The sequence below is a fragment of the Camponotus vicinus genome, unplaced genomic scaffold (assembly GCF_025532165.1).
Source record: "Camponotus vicinus isolate PSW18456_S1 unplaced genomic scaffold, iyCamVici1.0 SCAF_3, whole genome shotgun sequence".
Taxonomy (NCBI): Eukaryota; Metazoa; Arthropoda; class Insecta; order Hymenoptera; family Formicidae; genus Camponotus; species Camponotus vicinus.
In genome coordinates, this window is record NW_028141967.1 from 13,727,717 (window position 1) to 13,741,040 (window position 13,324).

Consider the following 13,324-nt stretch of genomic DNA (forward strand, 5'->3'; position numbering starts at 1 on the left):
TTAAATTTTATCGATATTTTTTATTAATTTTTAATAAAAGTTGATATTCTAATAGGTCATCATTTAGATGGCCTCTAAAAGGTGATAGTACAGAATTACCGACACTAAACAATCTTTCAACAGAAGCACTGCTTGGCAAAGCCGTATTAAATTTAATGAATAACTGTTTTAATTTTGGAAAATCTAGTAATAATGCAACGTCAGATCTTTTCGACTTCAGAAATCGTGTTAGTTCTTCTTCGCCAGATTCTGAAATTGATGTTGAGTGTCCATGAAAATTAAAAAAATCGTCATAATCATTATCCTTGCTTGAGTTTGATGAACTTTCATTTGAGCGAATGTCTAACAAATCTTCTAAATAGGCTCTAGCTAATTTCTTCTTATCTCCAGTTAACCAGTTTAGTTTAAATTTAGGATGTAATGAACTTGCTATTATTAATTCCTTTTTTTCGAATATTGTACAAAATCTAAAATTTAAAAAATATACATATAATAAAATATTTATACTTTTACATTTTTTATTATGCGAATATTATATGCATTTTTTTAGTTGTATATTTTTTTATTATTTAATAAATTACCTTCGATTTAAGCCTTCTTGAATTGCGATAACTAATGATTGACAATCCGTCAAATTTTTAATGTTTTTTAATTTTTCTTGTAAACTGCTCAATACGGGCAATAAGTATCCTATATACATTCCTACGTCACTTTGTAAGATATCTAATGCTCTAGCTAAAGGCTCCATTACCTAAAGAAAATATTAAAAATATATACTTATTAATATACGTGCATATACAATACACACACACATATGTATATATATATATATATATATATTATACATATAATTCATATATTCTATTAAATTAAATATGTGCATTTTACCTGACAATACTCGTCTAAAAATTTTACGTCATTATTTGTCAGCCTTTGTAAATTACAATAGTCCAAACATTGATTAATTTTATCTAAGCTATCTTTCAAAAGAGTTACAAGTTGATATGTGGAATCAAAAGTTGAATTCCATCTAACAAATAAATTTTGTTTTTATATTGTATATATGTACATATGTATAAGTATATATCATGTGTATGTGCGTTCGTATGTTTGTAAGCATATGTATGTGTAAATAGATATTTTTAAAAAAATATAACATATTTATTAAAATAAAATACAGAAAAAATATAGATAAATAAAAAATAAGAGTTTTTTTAGTTTTTACCTCGTAATAACTGGAGTTTTTAGATAAACGCCGCAAATATCTTTTATTTTGTCGGCCACTTGAGTAGACTGGTTTTGTTTATTCCACAATTTCGATAATTTTGCAAATATTATTCTGTACTTTTTTTTATATGTGGGATCATTCTCCAAGGCTCTTTCAGAATCTTTGGCTGCAATAAGGTTAAGCGTGTGACTAACACACCTATGGTGTGGTGGAAGAGTAATATCTTCCGTGTCTAAACCTTTTTCATCCGTAATCAATAGATCACTTAAATTGTGGAATTCCGTGTTAATCTCCTCATCATCTTCTTCTTTTTCAAAATCTCTAAAAAATTAAATATATTTATATAAAAATGTAATATGTGGTTTTTTTAATATAATGAATACATATAAAATTATTATGTACATACGTATAATACAAAAGTGTATATAATATCATAAAATATTAACTCACCGAAATGCTTTAACAAAATTTGAACCATTATCTGTTGTTGTGCAACAAATTTTGTTTTAAATATGATATTCAACAAATATAGAGTTAATGGCTTTTGCCAAAACATCAAAAGTATGTTTCCCTTTAATTCTACGACAAGCTAGGGCGGCAGACTCTCTTGTTAAATTTTCTGGATTGATCCAATGGACCGTTATCCCTAAGTAACTTCTATAAAAATAAAAGATTTTAATTATTTTAATTATTATGTAACAAAACATTAAAAAATAAAATATTAATGTAAAAATATTAAATAAAACATAATTATACACACATGTACCTTTTCGCTTTGCTCCATAAATCTGCTGTAGTTGAAACCATATCGATTTCAGTAAATTGTTTTTCAAGAGCGATTTTCATATCCAGATATAATTTACTAAGTTTATCTCTTAATGTTTTTTTACACATTATTCGAATTGATGAAGGCAATCCAATTTTAATCAAATCAATAAATGCAGGACTCTCAACAACCGCGAGTGGTTGGACATTTTCAACAATAAATCGTAGTATGGCAGTGTCTAACTTATTTTGAGTTATTCCAGCTGTTCCAGAACCCCATTTTTGTAACACACACTGCTTTTTTGTAACATTATTAATGTCTTCTTTATATTGACGTTTATTATGTGTGAGTTTAGATTTAGCTTTTTCCAAATCTTTTAAAGAATGTGGATGTTTTACCTATATTAATTCAATATAATTAATACTTAGAAATAAAAGTAATATCATAGGTATATATGTATAGATAGGTATGCATGTATATATGTATGTATGTATGTATGCATGCATTTATGTGTATATATTATATATATATACATATGTATGTAAATATGTATGTGTGTATACATATATATGTATATTATAAATGTTACAATATATAGAAAATAATAATATAACTAAAAATTATTTAAAAGTTCAACTAACTAAAAAAGTTTTTAAACAGAAATAAAAGAAAGCATATCTAAAAAAAATTATAAAATAAATTTAATTTATAACAAAATACACACAAATATATAGATATATTGAAACAGATATATATGTAAATAATAGATATTAAGATATAAATTTTTATATTAATATTGTTTTATATTTAAAAAAATCTGTTATAAAATACAAATAATTCTTTGTCATTTACAAAAATAAAAAACAAAAATTTAATGTTAAAAAAAATAAAAGAATAAAAATATATATTAATTTATGAAAGAATTATTAATTTTTATATTTATTTAAACACACTTTTACATGCCATGCTTTTTATACCTACTATTTTTACATTGCAGATTTGATTCAATGAACTAGAATATACGGTGCAATTGTGTACATTCCTTAGAATCTAAAAAAAAATTTTTTAATTTTACAAATTTTCTTGTATTCTTTTTTATTTAAATATTGAATTAATTACTATTATAAAAATATACAGTTATCGTTATTGCGTTTATCTTGCACAAAGTTTTTAAGAAATTAAGAAATTATTTTATATGTACATATATGTATTTATTTATTTATTCAGGTATTTATTTATTTATTTATTTATATGTATATTAACAAATAAAATATTGAAATTTATTTATTAACATAAATAAAAATAATAAGAAAACTAAACTTACGCTTATGTGCTTCTTTAAATTGGCTGTAGAGCTTTTGCTAGCATGTATAATTTTTTTGCCTAAACATAATTTGCAAGTAAATGCATAATTCTTCTCATTACTAAGTTCGGGTTCGAATACAAAAATTTCTTTGTATGTCGGCCATGGTGCCTTATTCGAGGATTCAGATGATGTACTTGGCGTACTCGCCTCTTCGGCTATCGTTTCCATTTCTGAGCAGATCCGATCGCTACAAAAAAATCACAAACCAAGGCCAAAAGTTTTATTATTTTTATTCAGAGAGACTTATTATTAAATAATATTTCGTGTGATATTGTAAGAATGAGTCAGGTCTATTCCGTAACTCTTGCTGACACGTTATTGCGCAGCTGTAGTATACAAAAAAAAAACTGTGTAACGATAGCGATTTTGTCGTTGACTTTATGAGATACAGAATAAAGCCGCACAATACTAAATTATAAGTAATGTCTTTTAATAATGAACGAATAAATAATTAAATATACTTACACTGTGAGATATAAAATATCACTTGCGACGTAGTCAGTGCAAAGTGCAAACCGCGAGATCAAAAACGAACGTAGCGTAGACAGACAGACCGTGTACGCGAGGAGATAACGGCCGTATGATAGCACAAAGATATAGAACCGCTGTAAAAGCCGAGACAGACCGCACGAGAGTACGGCGGAGAACGACCGCGTGATACAGTAATGCGGGAATATGCACGAAGAACCGTCAAGGAAGCGGGGAAAAGGTATGTATATGGGAACGCTTGCACAAATCGTGAACACATTGACTGGTACGATGATAAATATAACGAACTCCGTAATAAAAGCAGAACTGCGAACGCGACACACTATTATTGCGACGTTACTTCTTCGATACCGGAACATGAACGATTGCCACGCGGTATAGCTTAAGGTTAAGTTAGTTCTTAGTTACTTCCTGCGCAGCCTTCTGTACAGAGGACAGAGCAGGCGCACATGCGCAACGGGCGTGCCAAATGGCGAACCTAGTGCGGCGAGTCTTACGACGAGCGCGGTATCATGCCGATTTGCTAATGCATCAATCAGCGAAAAAGTAACGCTAAAAGTAACTGTAAATTCGTTATCGTTACTAAAAAAATGTAACTACGTTATCGTTACAGTTACAGAAAAAAAAAGTAACGGCGTTACCGGATCGTTACCAAAAAAAAGTAACTATAACGGTAACGGCGTTACAAGTAACGCGTTACTTCCCTTCCCTGTTTATTTAAGACACAAGATACAATAGTTTCGACTCGACTGAAATAACGCGTATGCTTTATTCGCAGTTCGGAGCAAAAGTGCGTAGCTCCGGTTTTCTTCCCGGATGAGGATCCTCAAATCGAAGGATCTCGAAAGGTCAGGAATGTTTCCTCATATCCGGTATAACAGCGCCATCGCGTAGCGCTGCATTCGCAGGATCGGCGGTTTGCGCCCTCGCAAATATCGTCTGCTATAATACTGACAGGTGCTGACATCTTACAACTCGGCCATTCTGCAATAAACTTCGTCTCGAAGTTTAAACATATATATATATATATATATATATATATATATATATATTGTCGGCCAGAATCAAACTAAAAAAAATTATTTTTTCCCAAATTCAGTCGTCGCTTACAGTGTAAACCATCACAGTTATTCACGTAATCACAGGTAAGTATCATTTTTGTTTTTCGTACATAGATTTCTTATTAACTACACATATATAAAGATTTATATCTCTTCTCTTTATTTTTTTTGATTGCACGTTTTATTTAACAGGTTTAATCCAGTACTTGAGGCGATCTGAGGACAGAATCGTATCCATTGGACGAGAAGTCAAATTAAAAGTTGAAAATTGTCTATAATGTTTTTCGAATGAATAAAGGAAAGTAACAGGATGACACAGTGTTGTTAAATCTGCAAGACACTATTCACTCTTTATTTAAGACACAAGATACAATAGTTTCGACTCGACTGAAATAACGCGTGTGCTTTATTTCGCAGTTCGGAGCAAAAGTGCGTAGCTCCGGTTTCTTCCCGGATGAGGATCCTCAAATCGAAGGATCTCGAAAGGTCAGGAATGTTTCCTCATATCCGGTATAACAGCGCCATCGCGTAGCGCTGCATTCGCACTTAAGCTTGGGATATATTCATTAAAATTCATTGGAAAAAAAGGATAATTACAAAATGCTTAAACACGACTCTGCATTCGCTTACACTACCGTATTTAAATACATGCAGTCTTATTTGTTTATATTACGTAACTACTGATATTTACATATTACTTATGAAATTAATCTTCATAAAAATCGGATCAGCATGATACATGACCATTAAAATGATCTAAAAAGAACTTTACAAAGGTAAAAAAAATACGCTAAGTACATAAAAAATATTCTACCTTGTATGCATCTTTAATAAAAAAATTCCTTAAAATAATTTTTTACAGTAATTTTCCCTCAAAAAATCATTTTCCTAAAAAACAAAACCTCAACAAATAATTTTCATAAAAAAATATTAAAAAATTAAAAAAAAAAATTAAAAAAAAATAAAAAAAAATAAAAAGAAAATGGCATAAGAGCCAACGCGTGGTAGTTGGAGCGCAGAGAAGCAACAACACTTCTTTCTTTTTTCAATATTAGTTTATTAAAAAACACATTATAATAACAAAAAGCGAACGTTTCGGATTATCTTTTGATCCTTCTTCAGCGCGATGTTAACAATATATATTACAGATAGTGACGCGTTACATTAAACGAATTTGTTTTCGACGCGTAGGTAACGCTAAATTGCATCCCGCGGAGGTCTAGTAAACGCTCTACTTCCAACAGTCAATTAAATATACTATAGTTATGCTATGCGACGTCACAGCAGATCTAACAAATCGAGTAAAAATAATAAAATAAATACCGAAAGATATTACACGTGAATAAGCTTTTTTGCTTAAATTAATAGTTAGAAGCATGGCTCACCAGATTCCGCGCTTTTTACAATTAATAATATAGTATGCCGCTGTGCGCCCCATGTCGATTCGAGATTCGATGACGAACTGTATAAATATGTCCTCGGTTGTCAGGACGTAAACATGGACATGCGCAGTTGACTCAACGATAACAAACATACCAACGCGTAAACGAACGCCTCACATTTTCGATAAATTATCGATTATCGTCGCAAATGTACGATGCAAGCCCTCTGTATCACTCTGCAAGTTCAAGCTATTTTTTTGGCGCTTGATAAACAGCATTTCAGAGACAAGCCTTTTGCCTAACGAGGACTCCCTGTCCAAAATCTCAGATTCTTTCCAATTAAAATCATGACCGAATTCCAGTCTGTGATTAGTTATAACCGAAGGTTGTGACATATTTCGTCGAATGTGATTTCGGTGTTCAGAAATTCGTTTTTTTAACTGTCTGCTAGTTTGGCCGACATATGACGCATCACAATCATTGCACGAGACTTTATACACTACATGGTTACACGAATCTTTTGGCATTATGTCTTTATGGACCTTGACAAAATTGCGAAGTTTATTTAAGCCAAAATAAGAAACTCCCGTGTCATGATTACGAAGAACTCGCTTAAATTGTTCCGAAAACGTTGGAATGTATGGGATTGTAAAATATGAAGAGGGTCTTTTCTCAGGGTGGTCCTCGTCGGGCTCCAAGCCTGTCCGATTCCGAAGGCCAATAGCAACTTCAGACGCTCTCGTATTACATGGAAAATGTAAAATAAAGGATAGCCATTGTCCAAGAGGACGCCGATTATCAGCTCAAAGTTTTTTTGATGGAATCTCGGATGCGATAATAAAAAGGCACGACCCACCAATCCTACGATTGTTCCCCTCTTATGGTATAGTGGATGATTCGATAATTTAGATATCTCCCGGAAAAAGTAGGTTTGTGATACCAATCGAATGCAATTAAATTATTGTTCACGATTATCGTAACATCAAGAAAATTAAGTTTATTATCAACTCCCTCCTCCAATGTGAACTGAAGCCTTGGGTGAAAAGAGTTGAAGATACCCAAGACCTTATTGAACATAGAAGAGGGAGCCGCCAAAGCTATATCATCCACATATCTATAATAGAATGGTAGATTGAAGGGAACTCGTCCAATTGCTTTATTTTCCAAATCTTGCAGAGTGATGGGGCAATGATGGGGGATAGGGGAGAGCCCATGGGAGTTCCGAATGTTTGTTGGTATATTTTTCCATTAAAAATGAAGAAAGTAGAATTTAACATAAACCGAACTGCAGTCAAGAATTCGTCGCGGGGAATGCTGCACTTTTCTTTTATTAAACACCATCTCTCTGAGACGCTATCCAACGCTAAATCTAATGGGATGTTAGTAAAGAGAGAAACAACATCCAATGATAGTAATTTAAAGTGGTCACTTAACTGTACACCTGATAGATTTTTGACTAATTCAAAGCTATTGGCAACATGACTATGTGCCCTGGGGATAGCGTAATAGATGATGTTATGTAAAAATGCAGCTAATTGGTATAGGGGAGTATTGATTGAGGAGACAATCACCCTAAATGGGCAGTTCGGCTTATGAATTTTTGGTAATCCATAGGCTCTCGGTAACACACCATCAGTGCAGTTCAAACGCTTGTAAGTCATATCGGAAATATAGTTATGATTTTTCCATCTCACTAGCAACTCATGGAGACCATTAATCATTTTTCTAATCGGATTTTTACTTAATTTTTTTTAATCATAGGTGCTTTCGTCACTAAACATATCTGTCATCTTTTTTAAATAAATTTCACTGTCAAGGACAACCGTGACATTTCCCTTATCCGCTCTTGTAAAAATAACGTTGGGATTTTCCCGTAGGAATTTTTTTGTAAAGTTTGCCGCGCGAATAAGTGTCTCTTCCTCCCCCGACACACCAAAGAGTGGCCAGCTATCTTATTAATTATTGGGGCAGAGCGGTTCCTGATAGCAATTTGATCACCAATCGGAAGCCTTCTAATGTTATGTTCAATATTTTTGACCATTTCAACTATTGCTTTTTCATTATTTCCAATTGGTAAGCAAAAATTATCCCCTAGTTGTAACAGGCCTTGGACCTCTCCCGGAATGTCGGCGGAGGAAAGATTAATGAACCACCCATCAACCAAATCGAGAGCGGAAGGCGCTTCTTCGCGGTTAAAAACAGAAGGACTAAGGTCGATCATCACCGAAGTCATATTTGATTTTTTGTCAATCGGTTTAAACGAAAAGCAAGGTTTTACGACGCCCTCCGCTAGTTGAGTGGTATCAGACTGGAGATTCACACGCGGCGGTATCGCGGGATGATTCGAAAGCACCATAATAGCAAATCGGTTGAATCTGGCTATCGACAAAGAGTCGATGTTTATGGATCAACCAATTCAGTTTTTTATCTAATCTCCGATGTTCACCAGTGAAATAGAAATGGAGGGACTTGCATTGTCTCCCGGATTGTTTACATTATAAACAAATATATCTCCAATAAAATGTAAAATATTAGACATTATGTAATTAAATATTTAATCTGTATTTGATTATGATCCGGGCACGCCAAGTTTTCATAACTTACTTCGATTTAAAGACTGTGCGATTTAAAACTTGCGTAAAACTTTTTTTTTAAATTATATACATTATATAAAAAGTGTTTTAAGAATTAAAAAAATCCTAATTCTCATTAAATATTTTAAAAATCAATTTTCTCTGAATAAATATAAAATGCGTTTTAATTTCTTAGGGAGAATTTATGTATAATATTTCTACTGTATAAAATTGATATTTCACGGCAAATATTATATCAAATTTACAAATTGCTCTTAAGTACTTAGCTAATAGTAATTATTGATTTCATACTTAGTTTTGATATTTTATTTTTTAATATTTTTTTATGAAAATTATTTGTTGAGGTTTTGTTTTTTAGGAAAATGATTTTTTGAGGGAAAATTACTGTAAAAAATTATTTTTAAGGAATTTTTTTATTAAAGATGCATACAAGGTAGAATATTTGTTATGTACTTGGCGTATTTTTTTTACCTTTGTAAGGATTTTTTGGAGGGATTTCACACCTTTTTGTAAAATTTTATACCCTTTCTGCAAATTATTTTTTGGAGGAAAATATTTGCATATTATTTTTGGGGATATTTTTTTATTTTTGAAAATTGTTACTGCATAATAAATTAGTCTTTCTAGAAGACTTATCTGACGGCATATGTTTTATATTTCTGCGGTACACCGTTTCTGAAACATTAGATTTCACCCTAAAGGGGTGGTTTTTAAAAATTGTTATTACACGGTAAATTAGTCTTTCTACAAGTCATAACTAATAGTGCAGGTTTTATATTTTTGTGGTGCACCGTTTCTGAAATATTAGATTTCATCCCCAAGTGGTGGTTTTTAAAAATTGTTATTATACACTTAATTAGTCTTTCTACAAGTCATAACTAATAGTGCAGGTTTTATATTTTTGTGGTGCACCGTTTCTGAAATATTAGATTTCACCCCCAAGGGGTGGTTTTTAAAAATTGTTGTCATACGGTAAATTAGTCTTTTTACAAGTCTTATCTAACAGCATAGGTTTTATATTTTTATGATACTCCGTTTCTGAAATATTAAATTTCACCCCCAAGGGATGGTTTTTAAAAATTGTTATTATACATTTCATTAGTCCTTCTACAAGTCATAACTAATAGTGCAGGTTTTATATTTTTATGGTGCACCGTTTCTGAAATATTAGATTTCACCCCCAAGGGGTGGTTTTTAAAAATTGTTATCATACGGTAAATTAATCTTTCTACAAGTCATAACTAACAGTAGAGGTTTTATATTTTTATGGTGCACCGTTTCTAAAATATTAGATTTCACCCCCAAGGGGTGGTTTTTTAAAATTATCATTATACGCTAAATTAGTCTTTGTAGAAATCTTAACTAACGGCACAGGTTTTATATTTTTGTGGTATACCGTTTCTAAAATGTTAGATTTCACCCCCAAGGGGTGGTTTTTAAAAATTATCATTATACGGTAAATTAGTCTTTTTACAATTCTTATCTAACGGCACAAGTTTTATATTTTTGTGGTGCACCGTTTCTGAAATATTAGATTTCACCCCCGTTTCTGAGATATTAGATTTCACCCCTAAGGGGTGAAATCTAATATCTCAGAAACGGTGTGCTACAAAAATATAAAATCTATACTGTTAGTTATGACTTGTAGAAAGACTAATTTACCGTATGATAACAATTTTTAAGAACCACCCCTTGGGAGTGAAATCTAACATTTTAGAAACAGTATACCACAAAAATATAATACCTGCCGTTAGTTAAGATTTCTACAAAGACTAATTTAGCGTATAATGATAATTTTTAAAAACCATCCCTTGGAGTGAAATCTAATATTTCAGAAACGGTGCACCACAAAAATATAAAACTTGTGGGGTTTTTAAAAATTATTATTATATGGTAAATTAGTCTTTGTAAGAAACCTTAATTAACGGCATGAGTTCCATATTTCTGCGACGCATCATTTTCGAGATATTATTTTTTATCCTCAAGGGGTGGTTTTTGAAATTTGCTTTTATAAGGGATGGTTTTTGAAAATTGTTACTGTATGATAAATTACTTTTTTTTTAAATTTTATTTAACAGCAGAAGTTCCGTATTTTTACGGCTCCGTTTCTAAGATATTAAATTCCACCCCGAAGGGATAGTTTTGAAAATTGTTACTGTAAATTAATCTCTCACACGTACGTACACACATACATATACATATCACACGTATGCACGCATATGATTTTGTCTCTTAAGGGGATCCTAAAGTCGGCTTTTTTACCGACAAGATGCGAAGAATCAGTTCGATCACTAATCTTTTTATTGGCTACACAGATCGATAAATCCTTTTCCACAATTAAAGTACTAAGAATAACGAAGTGCGGACGCTATAACTTCATGCAAAAAACCAAGAAAAGTTACTTATAATTGTGTTAATTACAGTCGTGTTACCGACTTTTTGCATCACGTCGTAACAATATTGCTTTAATATATAAGTTTTGCAGTTTGTCTGTGTAAAAGATACAGCGTCCTCACTTGGGATAACATGAAAGAATAAAAGAAGTAAAAGAAATGATCTTATAGAAGCTTGTATAAAAAGATTAATGATCGAACTGTTTAGTGTACATGCGTGCGTGTACAGTAGATATCAAAAGAGTAAAACCAAACAAAATTAGTTGACGGATAGCATGATAAATGGCACTGCCATCTAAACTTTTATCGACAAGGACAGACAAAATCGTATTTTCTCTTTCCCTCTTTCATGCCTGTGATAATAGTTTATACATATACGCATTATTATTATTGCACTCTCTCGTATTTTTTCTTTCGTTTTCTCGATCATATGGTCATTCTGTCTCTTTTTAATCTCTCACTCACTACATATCGCTCAGCTTCATGCTTCACATTACATGTTGCGTTTCTCTCTCTCTCTCTCTCTCTCTCTCTCTCTCTCTCTCTCTCTCTCTCTCTCTCTCTCTCTCTCTCTCTCTCTCTCTCTCTCTCTCTCTCTCTCTCTCGTTATCTCTCTCCCCCTCCCTCTCCCTCCCTCCCCACTCTCTCTCTCTCTTTTCCTCCCTCCTTCCCTCCCTCTCTCTCTCTGTTTTTTTGCACAGTATTATATTCTTACATTCGCTCATGTTACTTTTACTGTTTTTTGGTTCTTATTACTCTATATCAAAAAAAGCTTTTTATATGTATGCATTTTTATTTTATAATATTAACAAAATATAAAATATTAAAATTGTCTCTCTTTCTCTCTGTTTTGTTATAATAAATACCTATGTAATAGTACGGTTTATTGTCGACTTTAACTATCGACTATGAATCGACTTAAGATCGACCATTTTCAGAATATTAAAAGTCGCCTTTCGGCAAAGCGAAAAGTCGATTAAATTAGGCATTTTCAATTAAATTAGGCATTTTCAAAGACTTGATTGATTTAATTTCATTATTCTTTAATTGTATTACATGTAACAATATTATATAATTAAAGTATTTACATCAGGGAGCCGATTTTCCTGAGCAATGCAGTAATTTAAAAAAGAATTTGTTTTCTATTTAAAGTTTATTTTCAGCATTCGTCATTAGTAAAACATTTTTTGTAACTCAAATTTTGTTTTTTTAATTTTTAAGAAGACTGTTTAATTTGAGTTGTATTTCATATTAATGCGGTGATTTTTTTGCTGATTTGTTGCTTTTGAAAGATGTTAAAAAATTTTGCTAAAATTTAGTGGCCTGGTTTTTTTGTGTGTGAGTGTATATTCATTAAGTAGCTACCAAAGATATCCAATGGATAAATAGAAATATTCATATAGTTCCACGAGCTTCACGCCTCGCCGCTAGATGGCGAAAAGGAAAACGCCTAAGTCGAAAGTGGAATTCATCTAAGACAGTAATATAAGGCCGCGGCACGCGGCCACAAATCACGGCTTATCGGTCAAAGAGAGCGGATTATTATAGTCGCATCTCCTCTAGCTTTTGCAAGGAGCTTCAGAGCTCCATGTAATTAACCGCAGATGGTTAATTTTTTTTAATTCCATCATATATGTATCTATATACAGAACATTAAATCGATCAAGTTTTTGAGAAATGACATAAAAATAAAAATTTAGTAGTTAATGGACATGATATTAAATTGACTGAAAATTGACTTATAATCGCCATAAAGTTGACTTCTAAGTCGACTTATTAGCTGACTGACAGTCGACTATAGTCGTCATTTGTCGGCTGTTAGTCGACTAAGTTGACATTCAGTCTGACTTTGAAGTCGACTTTAGACTTTTTCTGCCGACTGACAGTCAACTAACAGTCGACTTGGTGCTGTTTGGGTACTCTTTACATTTGCAGTAAGAATAATCTTTATGATAATTGATAACAATTCATAACTATTTACCAAGAATAAAGTTTAGTAGAATCAATTTGCATCACAAATATACATATTAATAAAATCACTACTA

The 13,324-nt window shown here is 31.8% G+C and overlaps 1 long non-coding RNA gene and 1 pseudogene across 2 annotated transcripts; one reads left to right on the forward strand and one right to left on the reverse strand.

Annotated features, from left to right (window-relative positions):
- On the reverse strand, positions 1–4,904 carry LOC145969358 (uncharacterized; annotated as a pseudogene). Its single transcript, XR_014438056.1, has 9 exons — positions 3,826–4,904; positions 3,319–3,547; positions 2,976–3,044; positions 1,995–2,392; positions 1,679–1,885; positions 1,226–1,549; positions 889–1,030; positions 582–751; positions 1–467 (listed from the first exon to the last, which is right to left on the reverse strand). The product of XR_014438056.1 is annotated as an uncharacterized LOC145969358 (transcript).
- On the forward strand, positions 3,638–5,221 carry LOC145969359 (uncharacterized). Its single transcript, XR_014438057.1, has 3 exons — positions 3,638–4,069; positions 4,628–4,994; positions 5,103–5,221. It is a non-coding gene; the product is annotated as an uncharacterized LOC145969359 (long non-coding RNA).
- Positions 5,222–13,324: the final 8,103 nt, after the last annotated feature.